The 27,189-nt window shown below is 47.8% G+C and overlaps 1 protein-coding gene across 2 annotated transcripts in view; it reads right to left on the bottom strand.

Annotated features, from left to right (window-relative positions):
- Nucleotides 1-27,189, bottom strand: part of DPYSL2 (dihydropyrimidinase like 2) — a 119,248-nt gene that overhangs the window by 43,689 nt on the left and 48,370 nt on the right. The gene's annotated exons all lie outside the window — the stretch shown is intronic.

The raw sequence follows: 27,189 nt of genomic DNA, 5'->3' as shown, positions 1-27,189 counted from the left end.
AGAAATCAAAGCTTCCAACTCCAGGCTCATGTAGAATTTCTCCAAGAGATGTTGAAATCGTTGGCTAACTGCTGGAGAGGGCTCTGTTTCCTGTAATTAGACAGGCATTCTGAGTCTCCGCCTGGAGACAAGCCAACTTTATGGCACCTCACACCCATGTACCGGCGGGAGAAACACAACGTTTGCTTCAGGCACGTGTTTGGATCCTGGAATTCCTCTAAGCCGTCTGAAGTCCTGGGGATTCTCATGGACGGGGACTTCACGGGCCCTCGAGCTGGCTGCCTCTCAAATGCCCTGGTCGGACGACTGGGCCTCAACTCCACAGGCTAAATACACTCGTGTTCATGAAAAACATGTTAGAGCACCAGTAAGTTTTTGGAACCATTAAGTTTTGGGTGGGAATGATCTCCAGGGCTATAACCGTCCACGCTGAATGTGCCAGAAACCCCACAGAGCGTGCACAGGTTCAGAGCGCGGGCTCCAAGCTCTCCTGTCTGGAGTTGAATCTTGGCTGTGCCACTAACTATCTCTAGGGCCTTAGGCGAGTTACTTAAACCACCCACCCCCCTACCTCAGTTTCCCCATCTGCAAAATAACTATAGCAACCATGGTTACCTCATAGCATAGGGGTCAAAAGCATGAACTCTGGGGTCAGACTGCCTACATTGGCACCCGGACTCTGCCACCCACTAGCTGTACAACTCAGGATCCTTCACCCTCTCTGGGCCTCAGTTTCCTTACCTGTGAGATGGAGATAACAGCACCTCCTCAAATGGTTGTTATGAAATGGTGTTTCCAAAAGGCTTATACCAGTGCCTGGCAGAGTAGGTCTTCTACAAACATTCATTAAATACATTGAAAGTAAAATAGGATCATCCTGAGCATATGAGGCTGCTTGGCCTAAGTCCTGGCACAAAGTCAGTCTTCTCCAGATGCTCGATGGTGCTTTGAGGTAGAATGTGAGGGGGGTCAGGGCTCGGGCGTCGCAGGGGCACGGAATCTAGGAGGCTGAGGGCACCCTTCAGGGCTGCTGGCACGCCAGGTGGCAGGGGCAGGGAAGGGGGGAGCGGGGGTTCAGGGTCAAGTGGAGGACCCATGATGGGTAACAGAGTGCGGGAAGGGAGCAGATAAAGGCATTATTGAGAGAAGGAGGTCCAAGGTTCCCAGTGCCACAAGAAAGGACTAGAACTTTGAAGTGTTCATCTAGCTGAACAGTCTTCTGCATAAAACGAAATAAGACTAAAACAAGCAAAACAAATCTGTCCTGTTTATACAGCAAGTAGGCATGGGTCGTAAAATAAAAGACAGTAAATGCTAGAGCAGGAAGAATCACAGAGACCCTCTGTCAAGAGATATAAATATAGACTTCTCACCTCCCAGGGAATCACCCTCCCCACCCGGCTCCCAACCCCAGGAACAGCATGATGGAAACAATCTTCCTATCAAATGGAATGTCTCAGGCATGAAGACATGTATCCATTTGCATTATGAATCAAACGCAAGAAAAACGGCCAAGCAGAGCAGAAAACACAAACTAATCATCATTAACAGAGTCCATGTAATTCCAATCACAAGCAAAGAAACCTGATCTTATCCTGGAAACATCACTGCAGTGTGAATCTCGGCAGGCTTTTAGAATACTGAAACGATTTGTATTTTCAAAACCCTAAGGGCTGTGGTAACTCCAGGCTGGGATGGATGACCCTGTTCTCCCGTTTCCCCTTCCACGCAGGGAGGTGCAGGAGGTGGGTTCCCTGAGAGGTGGAAGCACAGGCCCGGAGGATGGGCAGATTTCCTGAGCACACCCCCCTCCATTAGCATCCTTTACCAGACACAAGGCCCTGGGTACCAGGATGATGACCAGAGGGTATGCGCATGCCTGTGTGTGTGTGCATGCGTGTGCATGCATGCGTGTGTGCTTGCATGCGTATGATAGGGGCAGAGGGGTAGGAGGTGAGCTCCCTATCCTACTTCCTGTGGACTTTGGACCACACCGTGCAGTCAAAAACAGACAGACCCAATCTTTGCACGTGCATGTGGGATCTTAGTTCCCCGACCAGGGATCGAACCTGCATCCCCCGCAGTGGAAGCATGGGTTCTTAACGGCTGAACCACCAGGGAAGTCCCACTCCAGGCTGCTTTAAAAAAATGGAAGAGACTTCCCAGTTTTCACCACAAGGTCTGCCATAAATAAATTCCAGACTAGAAACAAATTACGGAAAGCATGCAGGAAGGTAATGAGGGAGGGGGGACCCTAGGGGTTGGGGGGACAACCAAAAGGGACTCCGTCTGGGGCTAGGGCAGACTCGGCTCTGAACAGCTCCACCTCGAAGAGGGGTGGCAGCTGGCTGCATCAGGCCAAGATGAGGTGGCTGGGGAAACATGTGAGTAATGACACTTCCTCTGTTTGTCTCAGCTTTTGGTTGCCTGGGACTACCAGACCACAGATTCTGAACTGGCCTGCCAAAAATAAGAGATTACAGGGCTGTTCGGAACATCATGAAAAAATAAAAGTCACACCACAAGGCTTTCACGTGCAAAGACTGGGTCTGTCTGTTTTCCTTCCTGCTGGTTCCTTGTTGGGAAGGGAACCCAACAAGAGACTCAAGGACTTGCAGCTTCCTAATTAGAGACCGACAGAAACATACGTACTGACATACATAACGTGAAGAATTATGTCAAAATGCTCCAGCCCAAGGCCCAAGGTCATTGTCACTAACAGGAAAGGACAACGAGCAACTTCATCAAACAGGGTCAGGTTTGCGCTCCTAGTGAAGCAGATACACAAACAAACCCTATGATCTAATGACAATAATCTTTCCGTGAAAATACGGACTGAAGTAGTGTGAGGTTCACACCTACTCTAATGCACGACGTCACGTGTGGACACACACCAAATAACATAATAAAGGCGAGAGCACCTAGTTCAAACAAGAACTGCCGTAAACACCGGGTTCTAATTAGCAACTGAACAATGATTCCTCCCTTGTACAAAGCTGCTGTGACACAGCCTCACTGTTTATGGTGAAGAAAACAGCAGCTATCAGACCGGAGTTCAACCCAGAAACAAAAGCACAAGGAATCTGGGCTCTATTCTGTTTATTCCAACGTTGCACAATTCTCCTTGCATCCCCTCCAAATAAAGGCGGGCAGGGAAATAAGAGCTGGTGATGTCATATGTTGACTGGGATCTATCTAGAGCCAACATAATTGATGGGTGTTTTCCTCCTAGGAACCTGGACTGACTTCAAAAACATAACATAACATCTCTGGAGTCTGAACCATGGCCCTTGTACCATGATGTGCGCCCCATTTTGGGCTGAGGGCTGGCTAGTCAATGGGTCTTTTTTCCCCCGATTAATAAGACTCGGACTAACAGCCAATGTATCTGGACAACAAGGTTTAAGCTTGATAAGGGACCCAGTTGTTCAGGGAGCCTTAATTACACTTTATAACTGTGTCGATGGTGGAGAGTTCAGGTCCTACACAAAGACCACCCGCACGGCTGTACATAAATTCAAATACTTCCTCACATTATGTTCTCTTCCTTCCCAGGAATGACAGGGGTAAGAGATAGCAACCCAAATGAAAAGGACAGCTCCAAGGGAATTTTCTTTTTATAAAACTCCTTTAAGTGTGAAAGCACTTAAATGCCAACAACTTGGAAAACCAGAAAAAATTGAGGAAAAAAAATTTTATTATTCCATCACCCAAAATCACTATTAATATGTTGATGTGTGCCTATAAAATCTTTATTCCTACCCACTTATACACACACATATATTCTTTATGAAAATAGTATCATAATTTTATAGTATAAGTTGTACTTCACTAAACTCTTTTTTAAAAAAAAGTAGAATCAAATCGGACATAGTGATCAAGGCCTGCTTTTTTCTATCAATATATTGTGAACGTATCCATATTAACAAATATTTCCTACACTGGTTTTTAATGATTCCATAATATTTTGTCCTAGAAGCGGCCATAATTTAACCAATCACTTATTTTGGTCACTTAGGTTGTTTCTAATTTTTTCTCATAGATAATGTTGCAGTGAACATCCTTAGAACTAAATGCTTGGGCTTCCCTGGTGGCGCAGCGGTTAAGAATCCGCCTGCCAGTGCAGGGGCCACAGGTTTGATCCCTGGTCCGGGAAGATCCCGCATGCCGCGGAGCAAGCCTGTGCACCACAACTACTGAGCCTGCACTCTAGAGCCTGCGAGCAGCAACTACTGAGCCCGCGTGTCACAACTACTGAAGACCGTGCACCTAGAACCCATGCTCTACAACAAGAGAAGCCACCGCAATGAGAAGCCCGTGCACCACAACAAAGAGCAGCCCCCACTCACCACAACTAGAGAAAGCCTGCACGCAGCAACGAAGACCCAACGTAACCAAAAATAAATAAATAAATAAAATTTATTTTTTAAAAAAAGAAACAAACAAACAAAGAACTAAATGCTTGCACATAGATTATTCTGGGTCAAGGGGTATGAATATCTTTTGCTCATAAGTTTTTAAAGCTCCTGTTAGATAGTGCCTTACTGTCCTCCAGAAAGGCCATACCAATGTAAACACCTGTCAGCAGTCTATGAGTGCCCATTTCACCACAACACTGGATGTTAGAACTCTCTTTAACATCTGAAAATTTAGTAGACAAAAACTTAGCTTATTGTTATTTTAACTTGTATTTCTTTTATTAATATTTCAGTTGAATATTTTTGCATAAATTTAGTGGTAGAATTATGTCTTCTTTCGTGAATACCTCATTCATACCCTTTACTTTTGCTATTAAAGCATTCATCTTTTTATTAAAATGTTAAGATTTCATATTTTAAATGTATCAACCCTAGGTCATATATATATTGCAAATAAAATTTCCTACTTCTTGTTTTTCTTTTAACTATTTTATTCTGATAATGGTTTTAGTTTCTATGTAGTCAAGTGTCTCCATCTTTTCTGATTTCTGCCTTTGATGAAATATCTCCTATGACTCTTTGGCTGTATTTTTTCCTGGTTCTCTTTTGACTTTGTTGTTTAAATTTAACTCTAACCCAAAATCTAGAAGGTATTCTGGCATATGATTTGAGGAGCTTACTTTTCTTTGTTTTTCAAATAGTTAACTATTCCAGCATAATACTGCAACTATATTATAGTTTCACCATGAGTTTGAAATGTTATCGTTTTCATACACTAAATACTTAAATACAGCTGGCACTTACGGATTTTCCTTTTTTTCCTATTGATATATATGTCTCTTCTGGAGCTAGTACCATACCACCTAAATTATTATATTTTTATAATTTTTTTAATATCAAGCCAGTAGTGGTCTCCTCCCCTTCTTCATTATGTTTTTTAAAATTTTTTCTTAGTTCTCATTACATATTACTTCTTCCACTAGAACTCCAGAATCATTCAGTCAGGTATCAAAACAAAAACAAAAACAAAAACAAAACACATTTTGAAGTTTTGGTTGGAATCACACTGAATTTATAAATTAACCTCTAAAGAATCTGCTTCTTTAAAGTATTAGGTCTTTCTATTCATTAACATAGCACTTTTTAAATTTATTAAAGTCTTCTCTTAGGTCCAAAACATAAAAATGTATTCTTGTGATTCCTAGTTACTTTATATTTTGTGTTGCTACTGTGAATGGGATTTTTAAATTATATTTTCCAATTGGTTATTTCTGGTATATGGGAAGGCTCTTAATTTTGAATACATATTTTTATACTGGGTCATCTTAATAAACTTTCTTCTTAGAGCCAATATCTTCTTCACTTAATTCCTGTGACTATTTAAGGTAAACCATCTAACAAATGCCAGTCATTTTGTTTTTCCTTTCCAACAGTTTTACTTCTTCTTATTTTTCTTGTCATATTACATTGGCTAAGACTTCCAGAACAATGTTAAATAACAGTGATAATAACTGGCATTCTGGCTCCTTACTCATCAGGAAGGGAGACTTTGAAGTATTTGCTGGGCCAGCCCAAGTGCTCCTGCTCAAATTCCACAGCCCAGAGACCTGACGCAAGATGCAGGTTCAAGGCAAAGAGAGAGCAGTTTCAACACATTTTCCACAACTGAACAAAATGCCTTTGGGAAACACATAAGCTATCAGATACCAAAAGAGACCAAATGAAGACAACGCTAATATTTCCTATGGTAAATGCCAGACTTGCAAAGTGAGGGGATTAGGATGGAGATGGTCACATGTCAGATGGTCAGTCCTACAGTGAACAAGTGTTCAAAGCCTGGTGGCCCTGGAGCCTGAGGGGCAGCCAGTGGTCCATTTCCTAGCTCTGTGCTTCCCTTGATTCTCAATAGGAGGGAGGCAGGTTCTCTCACACATTTCTTCACCTCCTCTTTCCCCAACTAGGTCCATTTCACCCTCCTCCAGGAAGCCTTCTGAGACTGTCCAGATGGAAGCTGGCCACCTGCCCTTCAGTCCTGGCAGAGTACTCACCTGGCTTTCACCTCCTCCCTGGCGTGACTTTCCCAGAGGCAATGACATCTCACTATCTAAATCTGGCCATTGACCCCCTCACTCAAACTCCACCAAATGTCCATAAAGGACCTCCATGCAATCAAAATAAATTGCTCTTGGGAGAGGTGGTTATAGATTCTCATTCAGGGTCTGTATCTTCCTACTTTCATAGAATTATGAGGATCTCAATCATCTGGTCCCCAAGCAGAAGGAAGGCTTGAAATGTGAACTTAAATGAGGGAGGGTGACAACCACAGTCAGGTACACTAACAGCACCAGGAAGTGAGAGGGGACAGGAAGGGAGGAGGCAGAGAATGATGAAACAGAGACAAATATTTCCAACAGCTAGAGACCATTTGTGGGAGTTGTCAAAGGCCCACCACTTTGAAGGTGAGCACAGTGCTAAGACATGGACTCAAAATAATAACCCTGGGCCATAAAGAAAGGTTAAATTACGTTCTGTTTCCTCCACTTAGAAGGAAGTGTGTGCTAACTTTGGAGAGAAATTTTTCATCAAAATAGTTTCAATGGCTTTTGTTTTAAAGGGTAAACTTTTCAGGAAAGGACGGAAGGGGCCTTTCAGGAAGGAAGGGACTTAACATTTATTATGAGCCGGGCACATGCTCAGGACTTTGTACACTCTATCAAATTTAAGCCACCTCAGTAACCTTGAAACATTGTATTACAGATCAGAAAACTGTGGCTCAGAATTACCATATGATTCAGCAATTCCACTTCTGGGTACATGCCCAGAAGAATAGAAAGCAAGGACTCAAATAGATGTTTATATACCCATGCTCATAGCAGCATTATTCACAATAGCCAAAAGGTGGACACAATCCAAATGTCCACTGAGTAGATTTTAAAATGTAGGTATGCACATACAATGGAATATTATTCAAAAGGAATGAAATTCTGACACATGCTACAACATGGAGGGACCTTGAAGATATTATGCTAAGGGAAATGAGCCAGGCACAAAAGGACAAATACTGTATGATTCCACTTATATGAGGTAGGGGGAGTTCGTGTTTAATGGGTACAGAGTTTCAGTTTGAGAAGATGAAAAACCTCTGGAAATGGATGGGGATGATGGTTGCATAACAGTGTGAATATACTTAATGCCATTAAGCTGTACACTCAAAAATGGTTAAAGGGGGGGCTTCCCTGGTGGCGCAGTGGTTGAGAATCTGCCTGCTAATGCAGGGGACACGGGTTCGAGCCCTGGTCTGGGAAGATCCCACATGCCACGGATCAACTAGGCCCGTGAGCCACAACTACTGAGCCTGCGCGTCTGGAGCCTGTGCTCCGCCACAAGAGAGGCCACCTCAGTGAGAGGCCTGCGCACCGTGATGAAGAGTGGCCCCCGCTTGCCACAACTAGAGAAAGCCCTCGCACAGAAACAAAGACCCAACACAGCCAAAAAAAAAAAATAAACTAATTAAAAAAGTCCAGTAGGTAATTAAAAAAAAAAAAATGGTTAAAGGGGAAAACTTTATGTTATGTATATGTTAACACAGTTTTTTAAAAAGGAAGGAAGGAAGGAAAGGGAAAAAAAACCTGTGACTCCTCTGAAAATGGAAACTACTGTCCAGCAGTGAAGGTAGAACTCAAACACCATAGGCCAGGGGGCTTCCCTGGTGGCACAGTGGTTGAGAATGTGGCTGCCAATGCAGGGGACACGGGTTCGAGCCCTGGTCCGGGAATATTCCACATGCCGCGGAGCAACTAAGCCCCTGCGCCACAACTACCGAGCCTACGCTCTAGAGCCAGCGAGCCACAACTACTGACTGAGCCCATGTGCTACTACTGAAGCCCGCACACCTAGAGCCCGTGCTCCGCAGCAAAAGTAGCCCCTGCTCGCCACAATGAGAAGCCCGCGCACCACAACAGAGTAGCCCCCGCTCGCTGCAACTAGAGAAAGACTGCGTGCAGCAACAAAGACCCAACGCAGCCAAAAAATAAAATAAATAAATTTATTTTTAAAAATAAATTTAAAAATTATTAAAAAAAAAAAAAAAAAAACACCATAGGCCAAATTCAGAGCCCAAGACCCCTTCCCTCCATGTACCTCACTAGAACTTCCCTGCCCCGAGACTCACTCTCCATAAGACCTGCCCTTGCACAACAAAGGCTCTGTCACACCCTCCTCCAGCCTCCCAGGACCCGTCTCTCTAGCAAAGGAGATTCCTCCGCCCTAAATCCTCCCTTGCATGCTGGGCCACATACTCTCACAGTCGGAGTCTCTTGCCACTCTCTGAACTTTGACGGTAAACAGAAGGGGCTAGAGACTGGAGAGGAGCTGAAAAAAAATAGGTAACTAGGGCTCACCTTCAACCTCAGGGAACAGGGAGCACCACTCCCGCCCCACCCACAGGATGACACACATGGGTATCAGGCCCTCACCACAACCCTCACCCTTCCCACTCACTCACCTTCCCTCCAGACTCCCCCCTACACCCTTCCCTCCAAAACTCTTTTTTTTTATACCCAGCAAAACTAATGTACTCGTACATTCTAAATCATACCAGACTCTTATTTACCAAATTCCATATGCCTCAGTCCATTCACCCATGCCTGTCTTTTGCCTGGACACCCCCACCTGCTGCCCACCCCACAGTCAGATTCCAGGGCAAAATCATGACGGTCCTTTAAGGCCCTCAAGTCTCAGACCTGTTCAGGGAAGCCACCCCCTGACCATCTCTGGCAGATTGTCAAGATTTCTTCTTCTCTATTGCCCCTGAGCCTTCATCTAGAAATGATCACATTTTATTATAATCTTTTCTTTGTGGGTCTCCCCAGTAGATGGCAACTTCTTTAAGAATAGAGCCCAGGGACTTCCCTGGTGATCCAGCGGGTCCTTTCTTTGTGGGTCTCCCCAGTAGATGGCAACTTCTTTAAGAATAGAGCCCAGGGACTTCCCTGGTGATCCAGTGGGTCCTTTCTTTGTGGGTCTCCCCAGTAGATGGCAACTTCTTTAAGAATAGAGCCCAGGGACTTCCCTGGTGATCCAGTGGGTAAGACTCCACACTCCCAACACAGGGGGGCTTGCTTCGAGCCCTGGTCAGGGAACTAGATCCCACATGCATACCACAACTAAGAAACCCACATGCCACAACTAAAAAGCCCACATGCCGCAACTGAGTCCGCATGCTGCAGCTAAGAAGTCTACATGCCACAACTAAGAAGTCCATATGCCACAACTAAGAAGTCCACATGACGCAGAGAAGATCCTGGGTTCTGCAACTAAGACCCGGTGCAGTCTAAATCAATAAATAAATCTTAAAAAAAAAAAAAATAGAGCCCATATCTGCAGTTCTAATGGCTAGACCAGGACCTACCATGTGGCCTACTAAAAACCAGCAGAATGAGTGAATGACTGTATGGATGAATGAACAGGGTTTTGTAGTGGTGGAAACCACAGAGGTTACACAGAGCAATACTGTGATGGCACTGGGCAGGACCTCAGCCTTCCGTTGTTATCTGCCTCCCCCCACCCACATCAGTGCAGCCCCAGGCACCCAGCACCATTCTCAGTTCACAGTTTTATTAGGTGTTCATCACTATGATGTCAGAAGCATCTGGAAAGCAAGGACGAAGTCGCCTGAGATCCAGTGCACATACTGAAACCATGCATCACACCTGAGGCCCCCAGCAACACGCCAAGCAGAACACATGCTGTCCAGGGAGCCAGACGACCAGAGTCTGAGTCCTCATTCAGCCTTGTATGAGTTGGGTGGCCTTGGTCAAGTCACTTCACTTCTCTATTCTGCAATTTCCTCATGGGGAGTGGGGGCTATTCCCCACCCTATCGATCTTACAGAGGGAGAGGGAGGGTCCCAGGAGACAGCAGCTGTGAGTAAAGCCCCTGCAAGCTATAAATGCAGGATGTGATTCGTTTTATTACCCTGGCCTATGGAGAGGGGGGATGCCCATCTGAGGCAGGAACACACGGGCCTGGGAGATCCCCGGTCCTTGGCGGAGACTGCCCCAGCCTGGCAGGCTATAGAAGGTGTCAGAAGAAGGACATTGGAGCAAAGAGGCTACAAGGCCACCAGCAACTTCCTTCCATGGCACAAGACCATTTACCTGCCCACCCACCATAAAGCAGAATGAAGGGTGGTCATAAACAACAGCAAAACAGGGTTCACTCTGGGGTCCATCGTGAGTCAACAGTGCATCTGGAGGAGCAGAGGGAGCCCTGAAGGGAAAGGAGGTGGCCATGCCAGCCAGCCAGGGACAGGGACAGGGAACCCCAGGGACAGTGAATCCCAGAGAACCCTCTGCGGGAGGGCAGAGAGCCCAGTTCTTCTGAGGCATCCCTAATCTCAATGAATCTTTCTCATCTCTCTGAATATCCTTGTACCAAGTTCTCACATCATGGATCAAGAGAAGGGTGGCTAAGGGTCAGTGAACCAGTGGACTGGCCTTAAAATAAAGCCTAGAGTCAGAACCACAATGAGATACCACTCACACCCCTAGAGATGGCTATAATCCTAATGCAGAAAGCAACAAGCGTTGGCAAAAAATGTAGAGAAACTCGTGCTCTCTGACACTGCTGGTGGGAATGTAAAATGGTGCAGCCACTTTGAGCAACAGTTTGGCAGTTCCTCAAAAAGTTAAAGATAGAATTACCATACGACCCAGCAATTCCACTCCTGGATACATACCCAAGGGAAATGAAAACATATGTCCACACAAAAACTTGTCCACAAGTGAGTATTATTCGTTCACAGAAGCCAAAAAGTGGAAACAAACCCTAATGTCATCAACTGATCAGTGGATAAGCAAAATACAGTATATCCTACAGCATAATATGATTTGGCCATAAAAAGGGAAAAAGTACTGATACAGGCTACAACATGCATGAGCCTTGAAGACATCATGCTAAGTGAAAGAAGCCAGTCACCAAAGGCCACATAGTGTATGATTCCATGTATATGAAATGTCCAGAGTAGCAAATCCATAGAGAACTTTCTGTTTTACTGTTTGCCATAGGCTACGAAATGGCAAGCAGCTGCTAACTGATGTGGAGTTTCTTTGGGGAGTAGTAAAAGCGTTCTGAAATTAGATAGGAGTGAAGGTTGCACAACCCCTAAAAAAAAAAAAAAAAAAAGATTGTATACTTTAAAAGAGTGAATTTTATGGTAAATAAATTATATATAATTTTTTTTAATTTTTAAAGAGTCAATATAGCTTGTGTAAGCCAACACATGTATTCATACATAAATAAATAATGAAAGAATAAATGAATGAAGCCTAAACTTCTAAGACTCTGTTATTCGGCATCTTTTCTTGATGTAATTCCTAAGAACAAGCAAAAACAATAGACGGCTTTTTTGCAGATTGCCTTAAGGACAATGAGAATGAAGAAGAAAGGGCCAAGCCAATCCACAAAGAGGGAAAATAATCAGGAAAATAACATTTTTCTGGCACAATCATGGATGGAAAAGCCATCAGTGGCTAGAGGTCACTTTTAACTGGCAGACAGTGGAAAGAGAGGATTTATGTCAGAGAGGCAGAAACGTCACACAGCACGTGGCTTCCGGATCCCCGACTCTCTCAGAACTAAGATGGAAAAGTTTAAAAGGCCCTCTGCAAAAGCGGAAGGATCCAGAAAATACAGAGTGAGAACTTTCCAACCCCCGACATGAGCAGAACCTATTTCTTTTTTATGGATCAGCTTTTCCAGTTTGTGTTTCATTAAGAGGCTTTGTCATTTAATGAAAATTCACATTGCAAAGAGGGATGATAAGACCATCTTCAGTTATCCTCTGGAAAGTAAGCTCTTTCTTAGAGTTGAGTTTTTGTGCAGTGGGAAAGTTTCTCTCGCCACCACCAGCACTCGCTGTTGGTAGCGAACTAAAATGCACATAAGCAGCACCAGTCACAGATATAAGCATGCACTAGGGAGAAAGGGCACAGACATGGAGAAACCCCTGGGCCTCAGTTTCCCCACTGCAAAATGAGGAGACTGCAATAAACCACCTCTGTGTCCCAGACAGAGCCCGCACCCGGAGCCTGGGATCAGGTGTCGGACTCCCATCCATCCCCTAGTAACAAAGATTTGTGTGTTGAACCTTTACCTGTCCTTTGAGCCAACCATTCATTAAAAGCACCGTTTTCTACACTGTAAAGAGAGAACATGATCAGATATTTTGAACATCCCACTGAGCAGGATATAAAATTCAGCAAAGCGAACCCTCCTTTTCCAGAGTAAGATGGAAAATATGTTTTCCTTGGAGGGGAGTCCAGAAGGGAGGCGGGTGGTGGAACTCTCCAATAAACAGAGATGAATGCTTTCGGTCAGAAAAGAAATTCGGGCGTTGGTGAGGATGTACCTCTGTAAGGTCAAAGAAAATGCCATTTCAGAGCTATGCTGACCATTTTCATTGATTCCCAGTGGAAGAAGAAAAAGAGAAGAAGTGTATAATGAAATGAGAAATGATTGCTGAAACCAATGCCCACAAAACAAAGTTAGCCCTTCAAACATCTCAGGATCCAGGTGTCATGGTAAAAAGTTTTGGCCATCAGGAGCAAAACTGGGCTGCAGGGCCTACCTCTCCTCCCGTATAACCTGCCCAAGCCACATCACACCTGCCATCTCACCAAATCCTTCCAGTGACCCTACTAGGCAAGAAAGGCCAATCCAGGCCCTTCTGACAATTGACAAAACCAAGACTGAGATGTGGGCAACTTGCCTGAGCTAATAAGCAGGAAGGTCAAGGTCAGAGTTAAGGTCTCCTGATTCCAGGCTCCGTGAAGATGTGTTGTCGAGAAGTTGAGGCCTCAAATTCTTTCCATTATACCTCATGCTTCTCCTTGGATGATCTCCATAAAGGAAAAAAGAATGCACAGAGCAGCAACCCCGAGTCTGAATAACTGTTTGATCTGCCCTGTCCCTGCTCCTCCTCAAAAAGTGCCATCTGCCCGAGGTGTTTCCCAGCCAGACTTGTAAAGAGCTGAATCTAATGGACCTCATAGCAGGCCGTGCCAAAGCGATTCAGGGAAATGGGAAAAAACCAGATCCGGGCAAGGAGACCTTGGAAGCAGCTTGCGTCGCACAATCTGGCCACGCATGGAAAGGGGCTCCTGGGCCTCCCAGAAGAGGGATTCAGTTCAGTTGATGAATGCACGGCATGAGTTACTCCTTTTGATTGCTCTCCAAATCCCCGCCTGGGATGCAGGGGGTCATCAAGGTCATCAATCCAGTGCTTCTGTTGGGAGAGCAGAGATACTCAGCACACCAGCAGCTCAGTGAGCATCTTCCCCCGCAGGACGCAGCCTCCTGCTCGGTAACAGACAGTCCCTAGCTGATCACTTTCTCCCTTCACAGTGCAGAAAAATTACTTTTAAATAAAAGTTGGGTTGAAGGACAAGATAAAGCTTGAACACCAAAATCTTTCTGTTTCTCGGGGATTGGATAGCCCAACGCCCCATCGCAAACTGCAGGTGGGCAACCGCATCTGGGTATTTGTAAGCACCTGGATGCTGGGCACCGAGCAGCGTTTGTGAGCACGTTCTTTTTTGTTTGTTTGTTTTTTGGCCGTGCCGCGAGGCTTGTGGGATCTTAGTTCCCCGACCAGGGATTGAACCCGCGCCCTCGGCAGCACAGAGTCCTAACCACTACACCGCCAGGGAAGTCCCATGAGCACGCTCTTTGATTGTTCGAAAGCCAACAGTGCTCCTTCTTCTGTGGTCTGAGAGTGCCACGAGCCCAGAGCGTGGATCAGCCCTAACACAGGCAAGCTCTGTGGCTTTAGGCAAGTCAGCTGGCATCTCTGGGCTTCCCATTCTTCATTTACGGCATGAGGACAAGCCCAGCTGTCTTCAGGGTTGACGTAAGGATTAGAAATGGCGTGTACAGGGCTTGTATTGGGGCACCGACTCCAATCAATGGTATCCATTATCTGCTGCCTCCACATCATCTCACTTTCTTCTGCTGTTTCTTGTGCAAAGGACGGAATCAGGCAGCTCCCCACTATGACTCCCTGCAGGTCAGTGGAGGGGTCCGGAGAGCAGCCACTGGGTCATTCCCCTTCCGAGCTCATCGGAGAACAAGAGAACTCAACGCAAACCCCTTGGAAGAAGAGTGACATATACCTGGGTTTACCTGGTTTATGCTGTTGTCCTGGGATAACAATTAGCAGTAGCCCTTTTGCTATCAAAATTGCGTCCAGGGCTTCCCTGGTGGCGCAGTGGTTGAGAGTCCGCCGGTCGATGCAGAGGACACGGGTTCGTGCCCCGGTCCGGGAAGATCCCGCATGCCACGGAGCGGCTGGGCCCGTGAGCCATGGCCGCTGAGCCTGCGCATCTGGAGCCTGTGCTCCGCAACGGGAGAGGCCACGGCAGTGAGAGGCCCGCGTACCGCAAAAAAAAAAAAAAAAAGTGCATCCAGTTTGGACAATAACTTAAATGCCCATCGTACACGTAGGGCTGAAGCCCCCATCCAACTGTGTAAAATGACACGTAAAACACACCACCAATTCCGAGCCTGTTGCTAGGACACTCCGTTGGGTTTGCATTTAAAACTCTGAAGCAAAGATTGCATTTCCTCCAAAATACTAAGTCCACCCGCCTCCACCGGGCTCAGAGGGGCCCCCAAATTATCTGTCAACCCCTCAGGACAGTTTTCTTACTAAACTCTCTCCTTGCCTTAACTATGGATCTGTTCTGCCTGCTTCTTCTACCCCCATGAGTTTGTGGAGCTAATGAACACAGGCAAAAAATAAATAAATAACAATAATAAAGACTCCCAGCTGGATGAAAGAAGTATGAGATGTGAATGTCGAAGCAACAACAGGGATGGAGAGATTATCATACTAAGTGAACTAGGCCAGATAAAGACAAGTATCGTATGCTATCACTTAAATGTGGAATCTTAAAAAAATTTAAAAAAGAAAAGATACCAATGAACCTACTTACAAAACAGAAATAGACCCACAGACATAGAAAGTAAGTTTATGGTTATCAAAGGGGAAGGGGGGGGAGGGATAAATTAGGAGGTTGGGATTGACACATACATACTCCTAAATATAAAATGGATAGCCAACAGGGACCTACTGTATAGCACAGGGAACTAAAATCAAAATTTTGTAGTGTCCCATAAGGGAAAGGAATATATATATATATATATATATATATATATATATATATAGCTGAGACATTGTGCTGTACACCTGAAACTAACAGGACATTGAAAATCAACTATACCTCAATAAAATAAAATAAGTCTTTGTAAAAAGCAGCTGTCTGTCTCTACCAGAACTGGCCACCAATGGTCAGGACTAGCGCTGTCATCTCTGAGGGGTGACACAGTCCCTTCATTTGATGCCACAAAACAGGAACGGGTCCCTGGCCGCGTCTGCCCAGAGAGGAGTGAGCTGAGTCCCACAGGACTCTCATGCCACATGTCTCTGAGTGTGAGGCCCTCTATGGCTAAAAGCTTTTTTTAGCCAAAACAGCCCCTGGGGAAGAATCTGTCACCAACACTGCCAGAGGAGTAACCCCAGGCCGTGCACTGGAAGCGCAGCAAGCCGCAGGGCTGTGGGAAGGGAGATGTTTGTACAGAGAATGCAAACCTCCATGCAGACACTGTCATGAATCCACCACGAGAAACGAGGGGCCCAGGCGTTCAACAGTACAGTAACGACTCATGATAAAGTTGGCCCTGTTTAAATTCCTTTTTTGGCTAAAAATTCAAATCTAGCAAGAGTTATTGACTAGATCAGCCACTTGTTGATGACACTGCTTTTGTGTTGTCAAGAAATTTAAGCCCCAAATTCTCTAGCGATTATTTGGAAGGGGAAGAAAAGTGAAAAGTAAAAAAAAAAAAAAAAAAAAAAATTTTTTTTGTATAAGAAGACATTTTAAAGGGCTTTTTATAGATGACTGTTTTTTCTGCTGCATTGGAAACATGAACTCCATTATGGGCTTGAAGATGAAAGAAGCTTGAATTTCTTCCTGATCCCCCCAAGTGGTAGTAAAGGGAGATATCCATCTGGAATCAGCTGGCATGTGACTGCATCCTTGGATCAGGAGTGATAAACAGCAGATAGGTAGATAGATAGATAGATAGATAGATGATAGATAGATAGATAGATAGATAGATAGATTGATAGATGATAGATAGATAGATGATAGATAGCTATCAGATTAGATAGATGGATTAAAGAGATCATATTGATTTATATAGATAACAAACAGCAAGATATACAGACTAGATATATAAGATAGATGATAGATGATGATAGCTTAGATAGGTAATTGAGATATTGATATGGAGAGAGTAGATGGCTAGATCATAGATTAGATAGGTAGACAGATCAACTGATCAACTGATTCACACATGTGCCCAAAGTGTCACAATAATCATTTTTAAATAAAATAGCACAGGGACTTCCTCGGTGGTCCAGTGGGTAAGACTCCACGCTCCCAGTGCAGGGGGCCTAGGTTCGATCCCTGGTTGCGAAACTATTAATAGATCCCACATGCATGTCACAACTAAGAGTCTGCATGCTGCACCTAAGAAGTCTACATGCTGCAACTAAAGATCATCCCGCATGCCGCAACTAAACATGCTGCAACGAAGATCCCGCGTGCTGCAACTAAGACCCAGTACAGCCAAAGTAAATAAATAAATAAATTTTTTAAAAAAATAAAATAATTTAAAAAATAAATAGTATAGCACAAACAGTCTCACCTACTTTGCATATAACCCTAAGAAATAGGAATCTATTGTCTCCATTTTATAGACATGGAAATTGCCTCTAGAGATATATTAGATGATCACACTCAAACAGAAAGTATCAGAAAGGGAAATTAAACTTAGACCTTCTGATTGCTGGAGCTCTCCCATCCTTGTCCTGCCCTGTTCCTTGCAATCTCACCCTCTGAAACATGCTCCAGTAAATTTCACCCAGCTGAGAGAGGGAGAGAGCCTGGGACAGAAGATATGAATGGTTGCCTTAAAAGTCTATGATTCTATGTTATTACCAGGCCCTTTTGATTTTTCCCTCACAGTCTCCCCACAAGGAAGGATTCCAGTTCTGACCTATCATTAGGGGAGATTAGGTCATAAACACTATTGATTCAACCTAAAGACAGTAGGGTTTTCTCAGGGAAACCAGCACAGCAGGTGGCCCACAGGGCTGGGTCCACATCCCAGCTCCACTCTGCCTTCAGCACCCCCTGTCACCCCACTATCCGGCCCTGTCCTGTTCATCACCTCTCACCACCACCCCCACTCTAAGTCCTAACCAGTGTCCTGTTAGGCAATCAGCTAAGTAAAACCTTCCAGGACACCAAGGACAGCAACCGAAGGAGGAGGCCCTTTTCAGGGACCGGAGCTCAGCCCCACCCTGTTTTCTAAGCTTCTGGAGGGCACCTGGCTACAGAACTCACCCACCCCAGGTCACACCAGTGGAATCCCCGTCCCTTTGCAAAGAGGACAGGATACAGCAGGGAGCCAGGAGCTGAAGGTAGCTCTGGCTTTTAGGAAACCTTGGCAGACGTTCGTTCAGCTTCAACAGAAGTCCAACTGTTGGACTAGGCACCTAGGTCCACGGCTCCTAACCCTGGCCACCCCCTGGAAGCTTTAAAACTACCAACGCCCAGGGGACTTCCCTGGAGGTCTAGTGGTTAGGGCTCCACTCTTCCACTGCAGGGGCCACGGGTTCAATCCTCGGTCGAGGAACTAAGATCTCGCGTGCCACGCAGTGTGGCAAAAAAATAAATGAAATAAGTATTAAAAAACAAAAATCAAAAACCTACCAATACCCAGGCCCACCTAGAACGGTCAAGTCAGAAGTTCTGGTCTCTGTGCTCAGTGAAAACTCCCCAGGGGATTCCAGCGTGCAGTCGAGGTTTGTAACTGGCTCATCGCAAAATTCCTTTCACAGGATAGTCAGCCTTGGCCACAGAGACCCTACCCCGCTGCATCCTCCCTATCATTAGGGGCACATTTAGTCACATTCAAAGAGAGCCGGATCCCATATGGGTTAACCAGAAAGAACGCTAATTTCTACTCACTGTCATTCCCCTGGGTCATTCCCCTGGCAGTTAAGAAGACTAAAAGCAAGGAATCTGGGTAAATGGCTTCATCCAACAACGGCAGACAGTTGAAGGCAGAGCCCTCAAAGCCCAGGGAAATAAATAATCGCTTCCAGAGAAGCAACAGGGAGGTCTTTTCAAAGAGGAGAAAGGGGGAAAGCAGGGGAAAGGGCCCCACATGGAGGGATGGGGACCAGAGCTACGGACAGATCCCTAGGCCAACCCCTTCCTAAGATAGTCGTCTATCTCTTTAAAACATGGCACATCATTAACTGTCTAAAGGACAGAACGTCCACCTATTACAAAAAGGCACTCTTACGAGAAGCACAGCAGACGGACTCCAAGCTGGACAGGGAAATGAAATGGGGTGCTCCATCCCAGTTCCTGTCTTGAACAGAAATCACCTTCAACAAAACCACTGAAAACGTACAGTGTGGTTAGGAGTTCTCCTAAGTGACTAAGTGGGTACGTCCCTTCTTACTGAACACTTCTTTTTTTTTTTTTTTTTTTTTTTTTTTGCGGTACGCGGGCCTCTCACTGTTGTGGCCTCTCCCGTTGCGGAGCACAGGCTCCGGATGCGCAGGCTCAGCGGCCATGGCTCACGGGCCCAGCCGCTCCGCGGCACGTGGGATCTTCCCGGACCGGGGCACGAACCCGTGTGCCCTGCATCGGCAGGCGGACTCTCAACCCCTGCGCCACCAGGGAAGCCCCTGAACACTTCTTACTTTTCCCCTACAACTCAGCACAGAAGCTCTGCAGGGACCAGTCGCGTTGCCAGGCTCTGGAGGGAAGGTGAGCGGGGGGTGGGGGGAGGCAGCGATGGAATGGGGGCTTTCCAACTGTGCTTCCCCAAGCCCTAGGGTTCCCCAGAGGCAGAGGGGCTGCCAACAGGGGAAGGACGGAGAGAAGAGGGAGAGGGTCTGGGCTCTCCCATGGCCCACCCTTCCAGCCAGAGCTGTCCTGCTTTCCCTAGTCTTACCTGCCAGGTACGGGGTCCCATATAAGATTTTCATCACGTGAGAAGAGTGTGACCCCAGGACAACAATGCTAAAGATCCCAAGAGGAAGAGCAATGGGGTCCAGGTTTTGGTCCAGACTCATTCAGCTGCTTCTCAGGCAGCCAGCATGGGCGGCTTCCAGGTTTGCTGGGGGTCGCATAACAATGGATAGGGGGGCTTCCCTGGTGGTGCAGTGGTTGGGAGTCCGCCTGCCGATGCAGGGGACGTGGGTTCGTGCCCCGGTCTGGGAGGATCCCACATGCCACAGAGCGGTTGGGCCCGTGAGCCATGGCCGCTGAGCCTGCACGTCCGGAGCCTGTGCTCCACAATGGGAGAGGCCCGTGAGAGGCCCGCGTACCACAAAAAAAAAAAAAAACAAAAAACAATGGATAGGACAAGATCTGTGCGGTCTGTTAAGTCTTTGCCCAGCTCACTCAGCCGGAACAGGGAACAAGAGTATCCCTGGACATGTGTGTGTCACGCAGGCTCTTATCTACCCACGCGGAACCCCTGAGCCTGTGCGATGCTCACAGCTGAAAAGTCCGTCCCTGACGTCAAAGGCCAGGAAGACCTTGCTGGAGCCCATCACATCCACATCCCCCTGCCCACGAATGGCTGGACTGGAAGAATCCGGGCACTCCCTGGGATATTTTGGGCCGATCACCTCATACCTGGTACTGAGCAGAACAGAGGAAGAGACTGAAAAAGATGAAGCATCCTGGGAGGAAGCACCGCTCTTCCAGAAGGGCCAGCACACTCTTTACTAGACGCTCTTCTCAGGAAGAAGAGCAACTCTGGGCAACAGGATTGACAAGACATTCCCAACAGTCAGAATATCCCGCTCCACAGAAAGTCAGAGAACAGGCTCTGGGAACAGCCACTACTGACATTCTCCACGCGCTGCACACAGCACCCACGGGCCATGTCAGAACCAGATCATGGAGGATGCAGATGCCTCTTTTTATTTTTTACTTTTTGGCCACGCTGCACAGCACGTGGGATCTTAGCTCCCCGACCAGGAATCGAACCCGTGCCTCCTGCAGTGGAGTCTTAACTGCTAGACGGCCAGGGAAGTCCCCAGATGCCATCTTAAGAGATGAAGCCTACCCTTCTGTGGGCTGGGGTGATTTCCAAAGCTGTAACCACCAGCTCTCAGGGCCAGAAGCCAGGCAAGACACCCTGAGTAGATTAGGATATAACTGCCACAATGTCCATGAAATAGGGCCAGGGACCCAAACAGAAATGTCCCTGATTCTGGAAGGGCCAGTCGCATTGCCAGGCTCTGGAGGGAAGGCAGCGACTATGAGGCTGGCTGGAGCCCAACCCAACGGCCTCCTTCCTGAGAAGAGCGTCTAGTAAAGAGTGTGCTGGCCCTTCCAGAAGAACGGTGCTACTTCCCAGGATGCTTCATCTTTTTCAGTCTCTTCCTCTGTTCTGCTCGGTACCACGTATTAGGTGATCGGCCCAAAATATCCCAGGGAGTGCCCGGATTCCTCCAGTCCAGCCATTTGTGGCCAAGATTTGCACGGCGACACCTGAGCAGGCCCCGTCCTGTGGCGTCCGCTTGCAGAAGGCACTCGTGTCCGTAGGCAGAATGTGTGATCTGGCCCAAGTGGGGACTGGAGAGACGCGAGGCGGGACAGGGAGAAAGAGGCCACTCCCACAGCCCATCGGATAACGTCGCTTTCTAATCGCCAGCCCACAGGCAGATTTTGTGGCGACAACTTGGGTCCTGGACTTCGAGACTTTCGTCTGATGTGGTCAGGGTTTTTTGTAAACGCTTTCTAACCCGAGACAAATGAATGATGCCAAGGGAATAATCAAAGTTTCGATTACAGACACATTCATATTACAGTGTGTGTGTATTCACACGTGGACCCGTCAGGGGGGTGGAACAAACCCAAATGCCACATGGACAAAGAAATGACAAGCAGTGGATGTGCCCCGGGGACACTCCGAGGACACGTCTCCCCAGGAAGGCCCGGCCACCGGGGCTGTGGGAAGTCACTTAGCCTTGATCTAGGCTTCCTGCCTCTGCAGGCATGGCTCTCTAGGAAGAGCTGGACAAGCCCGAGGGATTTCGGGGATGACTGCTGAGTCCACGGTGGCACTCAGGGCCCACCCTGTGCACACACAGAGAGAGAGCTCCCTCATGGGAGGACCAGCATCCCCACCACCTGCCAAAAAGACGGAGGGAGAAATACCCATTCCTGACCTCAGGCCAATGCTCGAGCTCTGGGCTTTCCCCTCCTGCCTCTCTCCCCCTCCAACTGTTGCAACAGCTGACTGGACCGCAGTGACCAGGGGGCTGGAGCAGCAGCAACAGGGCACTGCTGAAGAGACAGCTGTTTCGGTGGAAATGAACGCAATTAACACCAGACGTGTAAACCCTCCTCCCACCCCAGGATTTTCGGTCCCCTGGCATCACACTCAGATGAAGCAGGAAACCAAGTCCCATGAGCATATCATCTCATCCAATCATTCATTCATTCATTCATTTATTCATTCAACCGCAGGCATCAATGGAGTCAGAGCCTCAGGAGTGAAACACTGCTGGACGGGGAACGTTCACAGAAAAAGGCAGAGGAGCCTTGATCAAACTGTAACACAGGACGAATGTCCCGAGGGCCAGGCCATGAAGACCCACTGTTGGCCGAGGCGCACAGAATAAGTGGTAGATTACGGCAGAGGGGGCTGCATGGGGGCTTCGGGAGGGAGGTAACACCTAAGCTAGCCCTTGAAGGGTAACGAAGATTTCCAGAAGCAGAGGGAAGAAGCGAAGAGCATCCCTGGCTGGGGTAACTGACAATGTGAGTCTCGGCTGGGGCAGCAGGATTGCGTTCTGCCACTTGGGCTGCATCCTCAGAGCCAGAGGGGGTCGCTGAGGGCTTCAGAGGATGGAGGTAGCATGATCGGTCCACAAGAAGAGCCCAGGCTGCAAGGTGATGTATGGGCTACAGAGGTAGGGATCAGGGCAGTGAGACCCTCAGAAGCTGGCGCCAAAATCCAGTAGAGACAACAAAGGTCTGGATCGGCAAAGGAAGAGATAACACGCCAAGGGATAATACAGAGACAGAATTAACTTGATTCGGCGCAAGGTGCCCGTGGGTTTGAGCCAGCATGACCCTGAGGGCTGCCCTCTCCAGGGCTGGGCACTGGGGTAGCAGCAGGAGATGGAGAAGAGGGTGAGTCTGACGGGGGGTGGCTGGGTGCGGGAATCGGGGTACCTCTGGGAGCCACATCCAGCAGGTAAGTGACAAGTCCAGAGCTCAGGAGAGACAGCCCCTTCCAGCCCTGAGGCATCTGGCTGTCCTCGCCTTGTCCGTGCTCAAGTCCTGTCCTGGTCTCTGCTGTACAGCAGCTTCAGGGCAAGGAAGAAGCCCCCTTGGGTGTGTTGTGCCGGGGGCTCCACACTCCTAGGGAAAGCCCTGAGTTCAGGTTTGCAGAAACATTCAGGCCCTCTTCGCTGAGCAACGGCTTCCGACCCTTAGCGATCTAGAGTCTGTAGATCTGGCACGGACCCCCGAGATCCAGACTTTCCAACAGCTCCCCAGGGGCACTTGACAATCACCAGATTCAAGTACAGATTCACAGGTCCCATCAGCAGACTCTCCACTTCAAGGGGTTGGGTGGGCCCAGGAAGCTGAATGTTTTAGGAGGCGTTACCCCAAGTAACACCAGGGTACCCAGTCTGCTGACCATGCTTGGAGGACCCCTGCTCCCAGCAAACGTTCGGGCCAGACCCTACAGCTGGAGCCTCTTTTCTCTGCCTCTGTTGAGAGAGCTGAGATCCAGAGGGGGCCTCTATGGAGATGGGCGGTTGCTGGTACCTGATGTGAGATGGAACGATAAGAACCACCACGGCTGGGTGATAACTGCGGGCCAGGTACTATTCTGATGCCTTCACTGTCAATCTCTGTAACAACTTCCCCCGTTTTGCAGGTGAGACGACCGAGGCTTAAAGCAAAGGTCACACTGCTGGCAGGTGGTGGAGTCACAGTTGCAGGTGTGTGCTCCATACCTGCCACCTGCGCTGATGCGCGGGGCGAGTGCCCTGCCCTCTGGCTTCCGCTCTATAAAATGGAAGTAACTGTTCCCGCCTGCTTCCTGGAGACGCTGGGGTCTCAACGATTCTGATGATCACAAAGTCCCCGGGACGCCAGCAGCGACTTCTCCAAGCAGCACACCTGCTGCTTCCATGACCCCTCAGTTGGTCTGAATGCCGCCTACAGGGAGCATGTCTAGAGCCTCTGCCCATGCATCACTGGATGGGAAGGGCAAAGGACATTCCCTCTGCCCCACACGGACGGCCCCTTACAAAGATATCATTGTACATTTCTCAATGGGAGGCTCTGTTTGATGGCAATAATATTATTTTCTGCTGCTGACGTGTCACCTCCGTTTCCAAACTGGGGATATTCAGCTGCATTTTCCACCACAGGCTGTGCCATTTCAGACGGAAATGGAGCCTCCAGGTCCCGAGACCTGGGAAACACACAGCAAGCGGCAGGTGAAGACACATCAGGTGACATGGCTTGGAGCAATTCAGAAAGCTGGGAGGGAGTGGCTGCAGGTGGTATGGTGCCAATTTCCTTCAGTGGCTTTTGTTTCTGTAAGTTTTCACTTGAATTCCTTCAACGTGCCCGAAATACTTAGTTCTGGCCTCAATCCTCATTAAAGAAGCTACAATCTCACTGAAGGAGCAGGTCGCAGGTCCCGACCCACTAAGCTAGCTGCGCCTCTTTGCAAGGCTCCCACCATAAAGCGGGCTCCAGCCGCGGACTCACGTAAAGCAATGCAGAACGCGTGACTGGCAGGCAGGAAGAAGAACCCTGATCTCCTCGTCTGTATTATGGCCACGTTATCTCCTGAGAGAGGGGCAGGCAGTGGGAATTCTATAGAGGTCAGTAACCACAGGGGGGCATGTGCAGGAGTAACTATTCTTCTCAGGACGCACAAGCAGTGGAGTTTGGGGTGTGACAACTGTGACCGCATCGCCACCACCTCTGATTACTTTCGTCCCTTGAGACCTCCTTAAATCGCCCTCCTCGGGCGTCCCTGGTGGCGCAGTGGTTGAGAGTCCGCCTGCCGATGCAGGGGATACGGGTTCGTGCCCCGGTCTGGGAGGATCCCACATGCCGCGGAGCGGCTGGGTCCGTGAGCCGTGGCTACTGAGCCTGCCCGTCCGGAGCCTGTGCTCCGCAACGGGAGAGGCCACAACAGTGAGAGGCCCGCGTACCGAAAAAAATAAAATTAAAAAAAAAAAAAAAAAATCGCCCTCCTCTTTGACTGCATCACCACCCCTGCATTAAAATGCGCTTGCGGGGCTTCCCTGGTGGCGCAGTGGTTGAGAGTCCGCCTGCCGATGCAGGGGACACGGGTTCGTGCCCCGGTCCGGGAAGATCCCACATGCCGCGGAGCGGCTGGGCCCGTGCGCCGTGGCCGCTGAGCCTGCGCGTCCGGAGCCTGTGCTCCGCAACGGGAAAGGCCACAACAGTGAGAGGCCCGCGTACCGCAAAAAAAAAAAAAAAAATACACTTGCATTCTGCTCAACCGAGAGGGGCAGGCAGCTTCGGAACCTTCGTTCCGAGCTGCCATAAGGTCATCCGCTGCCTATGCTGGGCCCCCGGTACAGGTGCAGGACTTGTGGAGACATCCCTGGTCCCTGCACACAAGGAACCCACCTGGCAGGAAGGGAAAGATGCCCGCAGCCGCTGAGAAAGGCCAAAGGGAAGGTCAGGGTGTCAGCAGGAAGGGATGCGCCCACGTGTGACGGTGGTGGGGGGAGGGAAGGCAGAAAGGGACACGACGCAGGAGACGGGCCAGAGAACCGGTCAAGGGTTGAGGAGCGAAAACGCACATTCAAGAATGCAGGATGGGGTCTTTCAAGTAAGTCGGAGAGAAAGCAGGGCTTTGATGCGTTGTGGCGCGAAGTGCATCTGATTAGAGGCAAACTCTGTCTCTGAGCTCAGTGAATCGCCAAACGTGGGCGCTGGAAAGGGCATCCAGGGTCATCTAGTGCACATCCTTCACTGTGCAGATGAGCAGCCCAAAAAAGCGAGGTGACGCGTCCAAGGTCACACAGCAAGTTAGTGCCCTGGTTGGCGGTATTTCGACCTCAGAGGGCTACCCCTCAGCCCAATGATAGATGTCACTGATCGCTCCCTTAGGAAATATTATTTGTGACTTATTCACACCCTGTGACCAAGGCACAGGCCTACAGGGCCCCTGCAGGGACTCCAAACTGAGGCAGATTATAACCTTGACTTGGTCTTCTAGGCTGACACCCAGGCCATCTGTGCTTCTCCAAGCTCCAGTGTGGCTCCACGGCTGGCCCTGGAGGAGGGGCGGAAATGCCCACTGGCGCCAGTGAGTCCTGACAGATGCCACTGACAGAATAGCAGGCGTCAACACTAGGCCAGAGTCCCAAGGGGTGTGCCGATGCCAACCCCGCCACCACCAAGAACAGCCCCCTCTAGGTTAGAAGGTAATACGTGCAGCAAGAAAGAAGCAGCAACAGTAAGGCTTAAACTCGGATGCTTTCTGATCAGTGATGACACCCCGAAGACCAGAAAGGACACAGGAGGTGAGTGTGTGATTTAAAAAGTCGAAGAGCTCGAACTAGAATGGGATAGCAGTGCTCTTCTGGGTGGTAAGGCAGACAAGAGGAGGCTCAGAAACAGACCCTGAAGTTACACCTAAAGAGAGCATCATTCGGAAAAGTAACCAGCGAGATAGGTTTTTTTCTAAAGCAGAAAAGAGCTAAGTTCTTTCCACTTGGACCCTCTTCTGAACTGAACTATAAGCTTTTAAGACAGACTGTATATTGACTTTCACTCTTGGATAAAATCTTTAAAAAAAATGAAATAGCACCAATTGCAGCAACATGGATGGACCTAGAGATTATCATGCTAAGTGAAGTCGGACAGAGAAAGATAAATATCATATGATATCACTTGTACGTGGAACCAAAAAAAAATGATACGAATAAACTTATTTGCAAAACAGAAACAGACTTACAGACATAGAAACAAACTTAGGGTTACCAAAGGGGAAAGGGGAAAAGGGATAAATTAGCAGTTTCGGATTAACAGATACGCACTACTATATATAAAATAGATAAACAACAAAGTCCTACTGTAGAACACAGGGACGTATATTCAATATCCCGTAATAAACCATAATGGAAAAGGATATGAAAAAGAATAGATACATATAGATATATAACTGAATCACTTTGCTGTACACCTGAAACGAACACAACATTGTAAATCGACGACACTTCAATAAAAAAGTAAATATTAAAAAAAAATGTGTCTGGTGGGCCACTGTGCAACTTGCCTACCTCCTCAAACTCAAAATAATATTTGCCAAAGGGACAATCAACAGGTATGCTGGAAACTGACCATTCACAAGCAAACTCTTCACATTTGTTAGGAAATATACTTTAGATTTAGCTGAATGAAAAGCATAAATCCAACTGAGCGATATTTACAGGGCACCCGGCTGTTCACAGCAGCAATTTTCATATCTAAACAACTGATATCTGCGGGTGCTTCTCCAAGCAGGACTGCCCAATTCCATTTATGTCAAACCCAGGCCAGGAAGTAATCACTCCGTTTGATTTTCATATCAGTGGAATTGACGTTCCTGG

Source organism: Mesoplodon densirostris, chromosome 6 (genome assembly GCF_025265405.1).
Source record: "Mesoplodon densirostris isolate mMesDen1 chromosome 6, mMesDen1 primary haplotype, whole genome shotgun sequence".
Lineage (NCBI taxonomy): Eukaryota > Metazoa > Chordata > Mammalia > Artiodactyla > Ziphiidae > Mesoplodon > Mesoplodon densirostris.
The sequence above is the reverse complement of the archived record's forward strand: the minus strand, read 5'-3'. Positions and strand labels throughout refer to the sequence as shown.